At 47.4% G+C, this 17,942-nt stretch overlaps 1 long non-coding RNA gene across 1 annotated transcript in view; it reads right to left on the bottom strand.

Annotated features, from left to right (window-relative positions):
* The window catches only part of LOC129383500 (uncharacterized), a 78,146-nt gene that overhangs the window by 30,764 nt on the left and 29,440 nt on the right, over nt 1–17,942 (bottom strand). Inside the window, exon 4 of the long non-coding RNA XR_011896267.1 lies at nt 1,927–2,031. This is a non-coding gene — a long non-coding RNA (uncharacterized lncRNA). The remainder of the gene's footprint in view (nt 1–1,926; nt 2,032–17,942) is intronic.

The following is a 17,942-nucleotide window of genomic DNA, read 5'->3' on the forward strand; positions in this document are numbered from 1 at the left end:
TCGGGCGTCTGTGCCTAGAGGTCCTGTGTTCAAATCCTGCTGTAGGACAATTTTAATAATGTTCATTTATTTATTTACTGCGCAGTGCATTGTTGAAAATGACGAGTTTACAAAGTTACGAAACAGTATGGAGCCGGAAGAACAACGTTTAGGCAAATCCATGTACTTCCCATAATATCCATGCTGGTTCAACCACCCCCATTGCAGCTCCAGCAGACATTACCGCCAGAATTATTGCATGAAACTCTATGGGGCTTGCCACTTCACTTGGTAGAGCAGTAAACGAGGGACTCCAAATATCTGTGATTGTTCCGCAAATATATATTTCACTATAATTCCTCCAGAGCTTATTAGAAAAACACTACTAGAAATCTTCAGTTTACGCTTTCGTTTGTTTACTTGTTCTTGTCTGTGTACTTCCCGCGTTTCTTCCATGCGCAGGTCAATTTGATGTGGCTCCTGGTTTGCTAAGTAAAGCGGATGTCTATATCACAGGCGTACTTGTGAGACGCACCTTATTTCATTTCTGTTTTGCGGGTTTACGCACCTTTGTAGCAAGTGGTGGGAATTATTACCGTTTGTACTAGTAAAAGTAGACCCGCCCCTCATTTGCATAGAAAAGTTGCCTTGGAGGTTGCCCCCCCCCTCCCCGCCCCCCCCCCCCCCGAAAAAAATCCTGGGTACATGCCTGGTTTCTTTCATATATTTTGCCAGTATATATATTCACTTTTGAGCGAAAATAAAACTGCATGGGAGTGAACGCCCTTTCCCTCTTCCTGTTCCATTTCTCAAGTATGTGTGCGCTGTGAATACATACAAGATGCAACGTTACCTATCGCCCAATATTCAACCAATGTAAATCTATGTGTTCATAAAGGAATAGTTATTGCATGTGGTTATGTTCACATATTTGTCTTAATGATGTCAAGCATATGTTCCTGTATTGTTGCATTATTTCTACAAACTAGAAGGCGACATCGTGAACAAGCTCAAGGCGAGAATGGACGAATGCGACGCCGTGTTCGTCTATTCTCGCTTTTGGACGTACTGTTAGCGCTTTTGAGTTTCAGTTGCTGAAATGCATCAGTAAGCCCAATTACACGCTCTACTACCAGATGGCCCAGTTTATTTTATTTTATTTTGTTACTTTAATTACTATCTCCACCCTTTAAGCCTACAAAACAGTTTGTTATTGATGCATCTTTGTCTCTTTGTCATCTTTGTTTCACACTGTAACTTAATTTCAAATGGTTGCAAATTCATGCTTACTGTTACAGAACTTTTTTGTCGCAGCATCTCACTTATTCGTCATCTAACATGCTGCATTCGATAACTTCTGTGCTAAATGTGCTTTCCCTTTGTAAAAGTCCATGTTATATTTTCAATTAAAAACAGAAATTATGTCCTCGTAAAATTCTACATAATACCTCAGAGCAAATATGTACATATTCGTTGTAAGAACGAAATACTTTATTAAGAAATTATTACCATCGTGTGTGTATCGTGGCCACCACATTCCCGAGTGGCGGAAACACAAATCTATAACTTAATCAACAGCGCACAGGTGCTGCGAATATAAATATTGAGATTTATTTCGTCTGTCCTCTAATGACATGCTGCAGCACCTTAAACATAGTAACTGTGGAGAAATCACCCACGGGGCTACTGCACGCCCAGTGATCATTCTACACTTTCTCCAGGATACAATTTGTTGTTTGTAAATATTAAAACTAAACTGGCTGCACAACAAACTCACGTCGTGTAGTGTACTCGTTTGTTTGCAGCGCTGTGGCGCATTTAAAAGTAAGTTATGACCAAACTTTCGTTAGCCCAGTGCGTGTTTACGCAAAAGAAAATTCTAATAATAAAATGAAATAAAATGTTGAGTACTAGTGTACTTAATAGGTGCAAGAAATGTGCACTCACAGCAGCTGCAAATGCAAGTCGTCTTGTTTTCTTTATGACAGTTAGGGTTCCAGAACCAGCTGCACCTATACCTCCAGGGATATGGACAGCCATATTTAATTGAAGCTGAAACGATAAAAAATTTGTCCAGGGACATCCTGAACACGCAATCTTATACCTCTCCTATATATTGATCAGGAAAACTTTATATATATATATATATATATATATATATACACACACACACAAGCATTTCTCTAAGATTCTCTCCTACTCTCCGGCTAAGCGCCATTGTTCGCACTGATTACCTTCCTATGCATTATCTTCTGCCTAGTAGAGACGTCGTGTACTACGAAGAATAGCATTGGAAAGATCATACTTTAATGGCTTATCCATTAGAGAACTTGGTCGAAGTGGTTGCACGTTCAAATAACAAAGGGTAGTAGACGTGTACGAACTTGTGGAAGCACAAGCTGACTTCCAGTGACACGCTTGCTTCAAAGCATTCTTTGCCTCATACTTCGCACTTTGGGGTAGGCAGGTTCCTGTCTCGTCTCGCCTTAATAAAAATTCGAGGACACCTAAGCAGCTGCTCTGAATTGTGTGTGCGAAAGCATTAATGTCCAAGTGAACGCCGCTGAGCTGTCCTTCGAGTCTCCCTCGAGGGCAAGCGAGCGAGTTGAGACCCTTGGCGCGTTTCGATTTGCCCTTACCTTGGCGAAGTTAGAACTTAGGAGAAAGCTTGCTCGGACAAGGAACGCGTGGGCAATACAGGCTTCCAAGAGCAAGTGTGGCGTGGCGTCGCGGCGATGCCCTCTGCGCTCATGCAACCCCTGGTGCGCTATAGCGGCAGCAGGTGTAACTTTTTGCCCGCTCTGCTCAGTCGAGGCGCGCTCGAGACGTGGCGTCGCAACCCATGGGAATTTGCCTGCCATTTCGTTACTACGGATGACAGACACCGGCCTTTTCGCTCGATGCGCAAGTTGACACTTTCGCATCAAAAACATGTGTGGGCGATCAAATGCAACCTCTGCCGTGGAGTACAGAAACCCGGTCCTTTAACCACTAGGCAACGATCGCTTTGTCTTTAGAGTGAAAGCTGTATATAACTAACCTTCCGCAGTTATTTCGTCGTCCGTCGTCAGAAAAAAATCATCACGTGGGCCGAACCTGGTGATAGTGCAGAAAAGATCCAAGCTCAATAGCACATACGCCTGTGGGCTCGGGAACCTGTAACGCGCCCTTGATCTAACTGCACCTCTTCCGCGTGCCGGCCCGGTATTGCACTACCTTCGGAATCGGCCCACGTATGGGGAGTGCTTAACGCCTGCTTCACCTTTGCCGCGGGCAGGCCCCGCAATGCACTATCTTCGGGATCGGCCCACATATGGGGGACCGTTACACTCTGTGAAGATTGAATGGCCGCGAAAGCTGACGACAGTCAAAGCTCTCGAACAAAAAGGAAAGTGCTTTGTCTGCCATTTCATTTTCGCAGAGCCGAATGGTCATCATCTTTTTTCATTTCCTTGGTTAGTACAGTATAACAAACAAACGAAATTGTATTGCACGCGTACTTTTCTCTTTCCGCAAGCAGCCAGCATTTTTATATATCCAGCGCGTGCGCCACTTGCCACTTTCTCGTCGTCTTTCCTTGTGACAGCTGGCGCTTGAGGCGCCGTGTTAGACTGCGCAATCTCACAAGTGCCATCGCCGTTTCAAGAGAGAGAGAGAAATAACTTATAGAAAGGCAGGGAGGTTAACCAGAGGCAGTTCCGGTTGGCTACCCTGCACGAGGGTAAGGGCTAAGGAGGATAAAAACAGAAAGTGAGAACCACGTACAATGTGGAGTGATAGGGGCCGGCGTTCTTAACGTCTATCGTGAAGCACCGTACACGGCAGGAACCGTAGTAAAGCTAGAAAGGCCTTCAAGGCGGTTGTTCTTTCAGAGCACTGACCTAAAGCTTTCAGTTCTGATAGTGGACAATCGTCCAACTGCTCCAGTACTCTGCACATCACTTGTCTCTGGGCACTATATCGCGGGCAGACACAGATAATATGTGTGAGCGTCTCTTCGCTGTTGCATGTGTCGCACGTGGGGCTGTTGGCCATTGCAATAAGGAAAGCATATGAGTCTGTAAATGCAACGCCTAGCCACAGACGGTACAGCATGGTCTGTTCACGTCGTGGTAACCCAGGCGGGAGGGGCATCCGTATGTCCGGAGACAACGAACGCAAACAACACATGTGAAAACGTTCGAGTCCCACAGAGGCAAAGTACAATCACGGGACATCAATCCCAGTCCAGCCGCAACGTCCGTTCGCGAAAGCGGAACCAAGACAACTTGACCATTTTCATGTGCACATCGGACGGCTTCGTCTGTGTATTCATTGCTGTTGATGTTACGATGTCCTGGAAGCCATTGAATATTACTTAGTATCCCTTATCGTGGCTGCGATGATATATCTGTCCAAGTTCAGAGGCTAGTTGTTCATTGGGTCCGTGGCGCATTGGGCTTTCTATGCATTGAAGGGCTGCCTTTGAATCACTAAAGACTGTCCAATGTTGCGGTGGTTCCTGATCAATGAAATCAAGTGCAGCACGGAGTGCCGCAAGTTCTGCACCCATCGAGGTGGTAACAAATGAAGTCTTAAATCTGATTCTTCAGATTTTGCTGGGATGATGACTGCAGCAGCAGAGCTGCTGAGTTTTACCAACCCATCTGTGTAGACATGTTGTCTGAATTTGCGCACTTTGTAAACGTGTTCCAAAGTTGCTTGCTTCAAAGCTTGCGACTGCGCTACAGCTTTCTTTCTGGTGCCCTTAAATGTCAATCGCAATTTCGGCCCGTGCAGAAACAACAATGGGTCTGATAATTGTGTAGCAGGCGTGAATTGTGAGGGCCAGTAGTACTCATGTCTTACAATATTTTTGGCAAAAGTAGGATGTGGCCTCTTTGCTGACGACAAGCAATATTCGGTGAGGGGATCCGAGTAAGGCGTATGTGTGCTCTCCCGACATCTGTAGCAATGTATACTGTGAAAGGAACGTCTCGGATGGTGGTCACTGTCACAATCAATGAAGTAGTTTTTGGGAGGCCAAGACAATTTCTGAGTACATGGGCTTGCACACTCTGAAGTCTGCGGATATTTGTAGCGCAAGTATTTCTTAGTACAAATAAGCTGTACCGAAGCAAGCCCAAAAATAATGCTTTATTTAGTTGCAACATTGATGGTACGATTCCGCCCCAGGAATTCCCGCGGAAAAACACGAGAAGGTCCGCAATGGCGGCCACACGCTTTGTCATGTACGAGACGTGAGCGATCAAAGACAAGTCTCTATCAGTAATGATACCAAGAAATCGGTGTGTTCGTCTGTTGGGTACATTTTATTCTAAGTTTTTTTTTCACATCTGGGTCATCATTGATCCGCAAAGCATACAGGGCCATCGGTTTGCGAGTAAAAGCAACGGGTGCAACTTCTCCGGCGAAAGCACCAGGCCTTACCGTTATAACTATGTTGACATGGCCGTTGAATCCTTCTGAAGTACTGCACAGACTTGTACATGTGTCACTCCTGAAGCCCATATGCAAATATTGTCTGCATATGCAGGTAGTTGAAGGGTTTGCGTTAACGAATCGGTGAGACCAACGAGCACCAGGTTGAACAGGGTGGGGCTGAGTGCCCCGTCTTGCGGTACACCACGAGTGGTATAGCTAGACGGCGTTGGTCCACCTTCAGTCAAAATAAAGAAAGATCTTCCATTCAAATAGCTGCTTATCAAGCGAAAGGCGTGTCCACCACTCTCTACAGCTTCTAAGGTGTCCAGAATTGCAAAATGGTCTACAGTGTCGTAGGCACCTTTAACATCAAAGAATAAGGCCGCCGAAGTTTGTTTCAGGTGTTCCCGGTCCAGTGCATACACTACAACATCAATAACGCTATCTATTGAATAGCGTCCGCGTCGAAAGCCAGGCATTCCCTCTGGATAGACGTTGTAAAATTCCAGGTACAATTCTAGCCGTGTAAGAATGATTCTCGCCATTACCTTGCCACGCAGCTGACCAGTCCTACTGGACTGGTCAGCTATAGCCTTAAAAGGAAGCTTTAGCTCGGGCCCAACTCTGACGCGGCCTATTCCATGTAAAACGTAGAAATGCTTTTCTGAGGTAATGCCTTGACCGATTTTAATTAAATTTGTTACATTTTAGAGAGCCAATTGAATTCTAGTGACTGTTACAGCGTAATGTAGATTTAGGAATTGAATTTTGTAAAAAAAAAATCACAAATTTATAAGTTCGAAAAAAATAGAAGCACTAGTTTGAAATTATTAGTTCTGCATGAAGAGCAAATATCGCGGTTCTGCAAATGGCCACCATTAGATCATTCAAAGTGGACTAATTCGCTATGTCAACTTATATTTTACGTGAATTCGCTACGTTCTGTACAAGGGTTCTGCAAAAGTTGGATTTTCATATTACTACGGTTTTCGAGATTCTTGTGTATCATATCGAATTTGTCCGCTTTAGATGGACTATCAGCTGCAATGCAAAGAATTGTAATATCGTTTTTCGTTGCTGAGTTACAGAATTGTAAACTTAATATTTTCGTTTTCTGAAAACCACGACCATGCAAACAAGCGAGAACGAGACCAAACCAAGTAAACCAAACAAGTGCGAGCGAGCGCTTACACGAGCACAGAATAATAAGAAACTAGCGGTCCGGCTGAGACCAGGGCCGGTATTTTGTAGCGATGCCTTTTCCGATTCTATGCTTTTTCAGGCTTTTCGCGCTTGGTCAGTGGTCAGAGCGACGGTCTATCCACATTATCAATGGGATCAGGTGGCCGTGTGTGGTGGATGATAAGAATAGCATAGAATAAGGCATAAGGCATCGCTACAAAATAGCGGCCCAGGTAGGAATACGCATCGATTGGTCAGGCGGGTCCGCATGAAACCAGTTCCCCACGCGCACGTCACTGAAGTGCCGCTCTCATTGGTCTCCGCCGCTCGCGGCTCGCAGCTTGCGTATTTTATCTTTCGCTCCGAGTTGGCTCTTTCATCTTCCAATGCTGTGCTTGGGTGCTATTATGGACATTCCGCCATTTTCTTCGATGGGTGACGTAGACGCGACGCGAAGAAAATGGCGCTGATGGTCCCACTTTGTTTTCGTAACACGACTCCAACTTGACGTTTTGCCTAAGAAACTGAAATGAAGGCGCTGAACGTAAGGTTCTCGGTAAAGCAAAACAGTTTTCCTCTGCAGTAAAAATAAAGCAGCTGCCTCAAAGCGCATGATTATTCCGTCGAAACCGCTTCTCGCTTCTGTCGTCTGCTGTGTACAAGCCATCGTCTACTTCAATAGCTAGGATGCGTGTCCCTGTGAAATGGAATGAGTCATCGTATGTTGGCGCCAACGCGCTTGTTTCCTTGAGACAACATACGCGACCTACCAGTGGTGATGCGCGCACGTTCTAGGCGACGTTATCGCTATCTCGCGAAACGCAAGTGACTCAGCCCGACTCGGCTGGCTGAGAGACGGCCGAATATCACCGATAGCGTTGCGCGCGCCAGAGATATCCACAAGCGCGACGCAATCGCCGGCACTGCCATCTCTTGTTCACTTCGCTGGTTACTCGCACCGCGGGAGGAAACTTCAAGGCGCCGGCTTGCGTACATTTCTTTTTATAAATTAGAATGACGCCGTTGTCATAACTTTTGATTTTGCGAAAAGGCATTAATCTTGATTACAATACAAATGCAGCAGTGAAAAGTGGACAACGTTGCCGAAAGTTCGCTATGTTCAACCAATATCATTTCGTATAAACGCGTTCTTTTAAAAAATGATGGCCCCAAACACAGATGGCAACACCACCCGAGAGCGATGCAAATAATGTGAGCATGCGTTATGAACAAAACATATTCATGGCGCCAAACGACGGGGAAAATGTGGCGATGCACATTTCTCTCGGCTACCATTGCATATGGCTGCTCATTAGCATAATTCGCGACGCTCGTCACACCACAAATTATGGCGGAAAATCTCAGAAATGGCCGCCCAGCGCAACGTCACGCATCGTCAAAATGACGTTTACGAAACAGCCCTTCCTGTGACGCTCCTCACGGGATATTCCTACAGTCAATCAGCAAGCTGGCATGGTCATATCTTGGATCGCTGCCACATATTCGCGAAATTGCAGGTGCATTACACTGGCTTCTGTACGCTACCGCTCACATTCTTTTTGAAGCGATAACGTCGCAATATAGCTGCCAAGGACCAAGAAAACTGTATTAGTCCATAAAATTTGGAGCTCCACGTCAGGTTTCGTCATCTTGATGAAAACGCAGAATTGCATTTTGCAATACTTCCGCTTCCCGGCACACATTTCAAAGCACGTGACCTCTCGACAGCCAATCAGAGAGTAAACATGGCGGATAATGGCGGCCGTGCAGCCGCCATGCGTGTCGAGAATTGCGCCCCTTGTTCGTTCGGTTTGCGCCGCCGCCGACGCTCGCCGCAGGAACGGGCCATTAAAAGAGCTGCTCTCCAAAATAGTTCAAGATCGCTTGCTCTTTCCTTCGCAATGTCGTCAGCAGCTACGTTGCAATTACGAACAAGCGGACCCAATAGCTACTGGCAGATTTTGGGATCGACAGAGCATTCCCAGCAATATTACTACAGCTGAAAAAGAGAGGAGGAGACAAAGGAGAGCAAAGACAGGGAGGTTAGCCAGTGTAAGTACCGGCTGGCTACCCTGTGCTGGGGAAAGGGGTAAAGGGAATAAAAGGAGAAAGAAGAAGAAGAGGAAAAAATGGAAAAAAAGAAAATTGACACAGTAACGCGAAACTACGCGCTACAACGTTCAGAGGCGGTCGCACAATTCGCATGTCCTTAAAAACTTCAACAAAGCCCTTAAGGCCTTGAGTGCCGAAGCCCGTCTGGACCAGTGTCCTAGAGCTTTTTCCTCTGTAAAGGGGCGATTGTCCAGTTTTGCGAGAGCGGTCACGAGCACTTTTCTTCGCACTGTGTAACGGGGACAGTCACAAAGGAGGTGTTCAATCGTCTCCTCGCAGCCGCAGGTGTCACAAGTAGGGCTGTCGGCCATTCCAATGCGGAATGAATAGGAGTTTGTGAATGCCACGCCGAGCCACAGGCGGCACAGAAGTGTTGCTTCCGCTCGTGGCAACCCTGGTGGTAGGCGGAGTTGCAGACGTGGATCCGATTTGTGGAGACGTGCGTTCGTGAATTCACTGGTGTTCCACAGATTCTGTGTAAGCTCGCGGGCGAGGGAGCGAAGACTTGTGGCTGCATCTGTTCTTGACAGCGGTATGGGTGTAATCTGGGCACCATCATGAGCCGACCGGGCAGCGTCATCCGCACTGTCATTTTCTGAAATTCCACAGTGACCCGGTATCCACTGGTAGATGATGTTGTGTCCCTTGTTGATGATGTTGTTGTGTCCCTGTAGTTGGTCCCTTTCAACCATAGACCAACTACAGCTGAAAATATCTATGACTAAGGTCTCAAAAAAGAAGTTTTCCCTTCTGTGCGGCTAGCGCAAATGTCTCTGTGTTTACGGTATTCATTGACTGTTCGCATGCGGGCGGAATTGCTCGAGTTGTCTAGTTTCTGCATGAGCACTGCGATACTGCGTGCACGAAGGTAGATTAGAAGAACTTGTTGTTGGGCGAGTTGGTAGATATTAGCGAACATTGTTTAACTGCGCGAACAAACGAACCACAAAGACAGCGAGGGACAAGGACGGGCGCGCCCGTCCTTGTCCCTCGCTGTCTTTGTGGTTCGTTTGTTCGCGCAGTTAAACAATGTTCACGAAGGTAGAGTTGCCTCCACACAGTCTTACGCTGCGCTTTGCGTTGCTCCTCTTCCTTACATATGTGTTTGCCCAAGGTCACGTTGAACTTTGCATTTGTCAAAATGTCTGCGAAACAGCACATCTGTGGAGAGTGCATGCCGTGGTGGCTCAGTGATTATGGCGTTGCAATCCTAAGTACGAGGTCATGGGTTCAATTCCCTGAGGCGGCGTCCGCATCCGTGTACCGTGCATTGAATGCAAGTTATGAAACCCCAGGTTGTAAAACTGATATGGAGCACCTACTACAACATGCTTTAAAATTCGATCGTGGTTTAGGTAGTCAACCTTCAGAGCCTCTTTAATCAGTGCAGAGGTTGCTGGCTGCAAAGGTTTCGGCTGTAGCACGAGAATGTTCCATCGACTGCGTACAATCGCCAAGCCGCGGCAAGCGTAACAGCTGTTTACCCAGCTTCAGCACTGAGTACATTGGAAACATTTGTTGGCGGTTCTTCTATCTGCCGATGATTGCGTTCAAAGCCCAGTGGGTTGGCAAGCTCAGGGATTCCAAGACAGAATGATGTGTTGATGAAGACAGTAACGAGTCTGTTTCACGGTTAACCGTGCCGATAAATTCGACGCAATCTTTATATGCCCTCAATATAGCAGGGTTTCTCTTGCCGAAAAATTGATACAGTCGGACATAAAGCGCTGAAGCGTATGCGATTTATATACTATGCTTCATTGAAGCCATCTTAATGGGAATCATTCTGTCCCTCATTCTTGGCATTTCGTGTTGGATAGGTAGGAAGGCTGCTGTCTCGCCTTGCTTTACGAAAAAGAAAATAATATGTGAGCCATGATAGAATCCAATATCTGTCATGGCTTACAGCAGACGGGTGATCTAACCATTGGGTCACGATCATTCTTGCCGTCTTTGTTGCCGACAAAACTCAATGAATATAAATACACTTAAGTGGAAATGCCAAACGGAGTACAACATATTTCACATGCTAGCCCAACATGAGCTGAACTTGTTGGAATTCGAAAAATTTCATATGCAGTACAGTTTCTACACGTGGCACCTGCTCCCGAACACAGCTCTGTGTTTTATGGACTTCATGAAAAGTAATTACAGCCTCACAAAAATACCATCGGACATGTTTTGCATCAACGTGACTGTTGCGAAATGCTAACCAAAATTTTCCTATACTGTGCAGGCTCGGTAATATTAGTACTTCAAAAAGTGAGCCATCATCGATATTTGCTGCTAAATACCCACTCCAGCATACAACAAATAAAGACCTGCCATTAGATGCGCATGGTAATTAGGGCACGATCGCACTCGTACTCATCTCACTTTAAAGGCAGGCAGCTCTTTGAAACACTCGGCGCGCGCGCCACATGCCACTTCCTCGTCTTTCCTAGTGATAGCTCGCGCTCGAATACGTCATGTTAGACTGCGCAACCTTACGGACCAGCCCAATTTCCCAATCACTTTCCTCGTAGCAGTTTGCTCTACGTAGACACTGTGCGGCGTCCACATAATGATCACCCAAGTTAACCATTATTTAACATTTTTTTCGCTGTAGTTCAAATGCGATTGTCATTTTACTATACACCACACGACATAGTCATAGGTGCGTACGAATGTATAAATGTAGTCGGTGATTACGTCACATTGCGTGTTTATCTTGCTCGTACTCTACCTATGTAGAAATCGACAATTGTCGAACGGCAGGCGTAGATAGTGACACGTGCACTTGTTTCACACCGCGCATGAGAAGACATACTTTCTTCACAGATATTTTCGGGTCGGTGTGACGGAAAAGACGAGTCATCTCTTCCGGGAATACGGCGACGTTCTCGTTAGCGAGCTGCGCTCGGGCTTGTAGAAGTTCGGCCCTTTTTGTTCTGACCACGCTGGTGAAAATGTTTATGAACTTGATGTAAAACAGGTGCCATGTCGTTAACAAGGACTCCCGATTTTCGAACCAAATCCGGGGGGAGTCTTCCAATGAAAAATAGACGTGACGTAGGTTGTCTTCAGGGTTCCACTTGTTATGGGCTTACAGCCTCTCGAATGTCTCGAGTCAGGTTTCCAGTCTTCCGATGAAACTCCGCGGAACGTAGGTGGCTCCCTGGATTGCTGAAGCACTACCGTTGATGGCGACTCTGTTTTTGTCGTTGACGCTGACTTGGTGTTGATCCTTCTGCTCTGCTCCGGTAGAAGACCCTGCTCCGGGGGCAGCTTCTGTCGTCTGCGGCTTAGTCGATGGTCCGGAGCGATGTTGGTGCTGGCTTCAGGGCTGTCTTTTCAGCAGTCGTCATAGAGGTAGAGACACGTACGGACGCTCACGGCCAGAACCGACATATACATCAGAGGCAATTTGTAGGCCGGGGTCTGTAAAGTACATTTTCTGCAGGCGAAGAGAGGTCAAATGAGACAACGGGAGAGCTTGTGGGCCTCCGTGTGGTTCTTGCAAAACGGCAAGCTGCTGGACCGTGGAGTTATCATTGACGAGCTTGCAGATTTGACGGAAACTGTAAGAAGTAATGTTGTCTAGGCCTTTCACGTGCTAAATATATGCTGTGAATTCAGGCAGGAATTCCAGATGGCGAATTTCACGTGGGCTCTAAGGATACTTCAGCAGGACTGACTCTTGGTCTAGTTGGTCGTGCAGCTTATTATGACTGTTTAGCACAAAACATACGCGGACACAAAAGAACGAAGTGGACAAGGACGGGCACTTCAAGGGCGGCTTTAAGTAGTGTGGGTGAATATGAAAGCTACAGCCTTTACATCCGCCCGCACTACTTAAAACCGTCCTTAAGGCTTGGTATTAGTGAAAATAACGAAGGGCAATCCTAGGAAATACCAAAATGCTTGGCTGGTTGCGAGGCGGAGAGAGATGTATCTAGCCTTTCTTATGTGGAAGGACCAACCTTGCGCCTGACTTCATTGTTGTTGTAGCACCGCTATATGTAGGCAGCGCATACTTAGGACTCCCTAGGAGCAGCATGAACACGAGGAGCGGCGAAGGGAAAAAATGACAATGTGACCAGCAGTGACGTGCTGCCAAAATTACCATTACTACCATTCCTCTTAAGCAATTAAGCATTGCATACACCCCTCAGCAGTTGTATTGGTAGTTTTCAACAGCTTCGCTGGACATGCACTTTAGCAGAACCGGGATGGCGAGTCAACTTTTTTGGAGAAAAATAACTTACCACAGAGCTCATTTCAAGATCACTGTCGACGGTAATGCGAATAGTAATCGGGCTATGTAGCGCACGACGATACTCCTGAACACATGTTTATCTAACACATGTAATGGTAATTCTGAGAATTTCGTTGCTTGGGTTCCAAAGAAGTCAATATCGACCCACTCTGCTATGGTGCTCGTTTGCTAAGGTCGCCTATGATGGTGGAGGCACGACGACGAATGCGTGAAGCCAGCGTTGTGACGACGGAATGGCGAAAAGGGAATGATGTCAATGGAACAACAAAGTTCTATAGGGACGAACGATCACGTGACGACAATGGCATTTCGATTCCTAATTATGGCAATGGTATAAACGGTGACAGCGTAATCACGACGAAACAGAGGCAATGAGATGATGAGAGAGAGAGGACCACCGGATGAAGATAGTGGAAATGATGACGATGGCACGACAAAAACGGCAGGCCGAAGATGGTATGACAATGGATGCATGATAGCGGCCATGTGACGACGACGCGATGACGACGATGACATGACAACGGCAGCCTAACTACGAAATTCATCACAATAGTCTGATATGTTAGAATGACAAACAAGAATCGACCTCGATGGATTGACGAATGTGGTATGACGACGGCGGCATGGCGACAGTGGGATGACGATATTGAAGTCATGACGATCGTGAAACGACAGCGTGAAGACGATGGCACGGCGACAACGATATGGCTACGACGGCATGACGAGGGTCCGGATGTCGAAGAAGTGATGATGACAATGGAACGATAGCGACATCCTGACGATGGTACGACAACGCATAGATGATGCCGGCTCCATGAGGCCGTTCCAGTGACGACGATGACATGACATCGGCGTGAAGACGACGACGGATGTATGATGACAATGTAGTCGCAACGTCTGTATTCCGAAAGCTGCGTGACAATCATGGCGTGACGAAGACGACAGGACGAGAGTCGCATGACGATGCTGGAGTGACAATAATGGCGCGGTCCCGATGACATTACGATGACGGTTTGACAATGAAGGCAGAGTAGCGACTGTCTAACGATGACGGCATGGTATCGGTGACATACTCACAATATAGTGACGACAGTATGATCCCGAAATTTAAGGAGCACTTTGTTATTCCTACGTCGTCGATCAATGCGAAAACGTTGTACCCACAGCGCGATGCTTAGACATTATGCCACAACTCAACGTCGTGGGTTCGACTCCCACCAAAGTTAGTGGATTAGAGGGGCCTAATTAAGTCTACCTTATTAAACTTCACCTTAATTAACACCAAAGGGCGATTGTGCGATATCCACCAAGGGTAGTGGGCTCGAGTGCGTTAATTATATCCTAAGAAACTCTGGCTTAATTAACTTCGCCTTAATTCGCACCCAAGGTCGAGGGCTCTAATCACACGAAAGGGCGAGAGCTTGTAGCCTGTAGCCTTTTTGTACCATCGTGTGGTCAGCCGCCAACGACGGATTTTCTGCCTCATGAGCCACTTAATGCTTTTGCATTAATAAAACCATGATGCAAAATTGGCGTGGATAGAACAACGAAGGCGGTATGACGACGACGGCATGACGACAATGGGATCACGTTACTGAAGTGATGACTATAATAAAACAACAGCATGCAAAGGATGCCATGGCGACAACTGTGCGACGACGATGGGGTGATGACGATGGCACAACTGGAATTGGATGGCAAAGCTGGAATGACGACGATGCAATGACCACGACGTCATCACGACCCCGAACACATACTTCACAGCCCAAGCAATTAGAGAACCTGGGCCACGGTGTCTGAATAGAGGGCGGAAATATTTCGCGAGTGCCATAAAGCAGCGCAGTTGGCGCAGTAAGTCTGGGCATGGTAATTTGAGTGATGAATCTGACCTTAGAGAAAAGGAGACGGATACCGCTGGCGTCAACCAACTGATCCGAAAACATCAAGGATAAGATGCCAAATTCACGTTTTGGCCACGCTGATAATCAGGCAATATTCGGTGAGACGCTCGAAGAGGAGGCGCAGGTGCCGAAAGTGTTCGGAAGGCAAGCCATTGGCGACCAGGATGTGCTCCACGTAGGCGAACACGAAGGTATATAGGCGACAAATGATGACATCTGTGCAGCGTTGAAAACTTTGCACGTTGTTTCTAAGGCCAAAGGACAAGCAGGTGAATTCGAACATCCTGAATCTGGTAACAATGGTGGTCTAAGGAACGTCTTTTGGAGGAACGAAAATTTAGTGGTATGCCTTCTAGAGGTCGAGATTAGAGAATATCGTGCATTCACGCAAATCCATCGTGAAGTCTTAGATGTTGGGTAGGGGGAGCAGTCTAGAATACTTTCGGGCGTGGTTATGCTCACAGGGCGGCGAGTCCCCTCCTTTTCAAACATGAGAAAAGGCGCTGGCCAGGTGCTTGATAACGGGCGTGCAGTTCTGATCCCAGCCATATGTTCGAACTCCTGACGTGCAATGCTGTCCGATTCAGGAGCAAGTCGGCGTGGCGTGCCATGGGTCGGTCGTTGACGATGCGACGGACGAAGTCATGCTTGTTAGGCTTAGTCTAGTCTGGTTCTGCGGCGGTTGAGGGAAACTCTCGGAGCAAATCGTCGTTTGGTGGTGGAACTGGCACACAAAGAGCAAAAACGAATGAGTAGAGGCAACAAGAAGTAGCCGTGACTGATAGACGGGTGCTGGAGTTGAGCATTTCCGGTACCTGTTAACCAGAAGAGAGAAGTGAGAATGGGAAATCTCCTCCGAGTGTGATATGGCTGACGTTGGCAACGAGGAAAATCAGCGGAATGATCGATGCAGGCCTAGGCTTACTGACAATGATCTACGTCAATACAGAGAAATGCTCGTAGCATTCACCGCTTGAAGATGGTAGATGATTGAAAGGGTGTCGTCGACAGAATTTCCAGGCAGCTCACTGACATCGTCTCCAGTATCAAGAATGAACTTGGCTCTCTTGGTGGTGGCGGTGGCGTAAACTAGGCTCCGTGGAGTACCGACAGAACCACTCGTCACCACTGGTGATCCCTGTCGTCGTTTCAGGGGCAGGCACATGGGCGTGTGCAGCACTTTGTGACAGCGCCGAAAGGCTGTGCCAAGCGAGTGCCACGTTGCGGGCTCACTGAACGGTTCGGGAAGAGGGTTAGAGTCCGACAGCTGTTGCGGCGACTGTAGGATTGTCTGCAGGATCCAGAGCACAAACTGCAGTCGCCATTTGTATGTGTTTGCGGAACTATGGAAGCAACAAATTCCCGGCAGCAATTGATGTCTTGTCGCAGTGTCATGATCTCGTTACCTGAGTCAGTGGACTGAAATGGGCCGTGCGGAAAAATCATACGAACGTCAGGAACGCGCACCGATGCAACAGATACCTCCGCCCCCGACGCATCTCTCCGCGTTATCGCAACCCGGCTGACCGGCTGACTGGCGAACTGTGGACGACCAGCCGATATGTTTCACCTGTCGCCGCAATGGTCATGTCCGAGGCTGTCACAATTCATGGCCCTCAACAGCTTGCACGCCGACCAACCTTAGCCGTTTTGATGGAAATTCCCACAATGTTTCGCCCACTGCCGAGTCTAACAGCACCGACATTTCTGCTAGGAACACGTGGTACAGTCGCTCACCATCGCCGCACGGACAGCAGTCTCGTTCACCGCAAACATGTCGCCCATCTTCCCGCTCGCCGCAACAACGTTGCCTTTCGTCCCCTGTGGCTTTTCGGCGCACCCTTTTGGTAAACTAAGAAATGCAGCTCTCCGAGGTGCTGCTGCATTGCTACTACTGTAGCAAATCCTATGTCTGTACTATACAGACATACTATATTGCTGCATTGCTACTACTGTTGCAAATCCTATGTCTGAGTATACAGACATACATATACATACAACTATACAAGATGCTCTTCCTAGGATACTTGCGATACAGCACACCAGTGCTGTCCAATGCTGACAAAACTAACAACCATGTCCTACAGAGCATTCAAGGCCAAGCCCTTCGAACATGTCTGGGGCTACCTCGAAACGCTTCAACTGTGGCAACAATTGCCACCGCGGGAGACCACCCAATATTGACCTATATAGCTGTCGACGCACTCCGGGCGCATGTTCGCCATATATCCAGAGTACCTGACCACCATCTCGCTCGCTTGCCTGAGAAAAGACCCAAGGCAGCGTTCTCCAGATCAATTGCGGCTAACCGGCACTCTTTGTCTTTGAGGCACTCACCCGCAACAAGAACGCCATCCCCTATGTGGTGCTTGAAAAAGCCTCCTGTGTACCTTGCTGTTCCAGGAATAGTGAAGAAAGCTAGCCTGACCACCACGGCTCTCAAGCAGATCACATTGGAACTTTTGCATCGTTCATACGCTAACCGAATCCATGTATACACGGATGGTTCCGTCTCGGAAAATTCTACGGGCGCCGTTGTTCTACCATCTCAGTCGGTCGTCATCAAGTTTAAGACATCACACGTAACCACATCTACAGGTTCCGAACTGGCCGCTCCTCGCGCTGCTGTAGAATATATTGAAAAAGAACCGCCCAACAAATGGGCAATATTTTGTGACTCGAAAGCAGCCCTCCAGAGCTTGCGAAGTTCACGACGTGACAATTATGAACAGCTGGTGTCACAATTCAACAAAACCTGCCATTGCGCTTCTGAACGAAGACATCATATCATATTTCAGTGGCTGCCGGGACATTGTGGCATCGTTGGTAATCACCTCGCCGATGACGCTTCCCGACGTGCCCAGGCTGGCTCACCGACACTCCTTATACCTTTGTCGAGAGTCGACGCTGCAAGAGAGCTTCGTAGTCTCGCTCGTACCATCACGTTAAGTTACTGGCATACACCACAGAACTCTTTAAGTGTCGTTTATACAGCCTCGACCCATCACTGAAACTTAAATTACCAGCGAATCTTCTACGACGTGACGCAACCATGCTGTGTCGGCTGTGGGTAGGAGTAGCATTCA

This window comes from Dermacentor andersoni, chromosome 8 (genome assembly GCF_023375885.2).
Source record: "Dermacentor andersoni chromosome 8, qqDerAnde1_hic_scaffold, whole genome shotgun sequence".
Classification (NCBI taxonomy): domain Eukaryota; kingdom Metazoa; phylum Arthropoda; class Arachnida; order Ixodida; family Ixodidae; genus Dermacentor; species Dermacentor andersoni.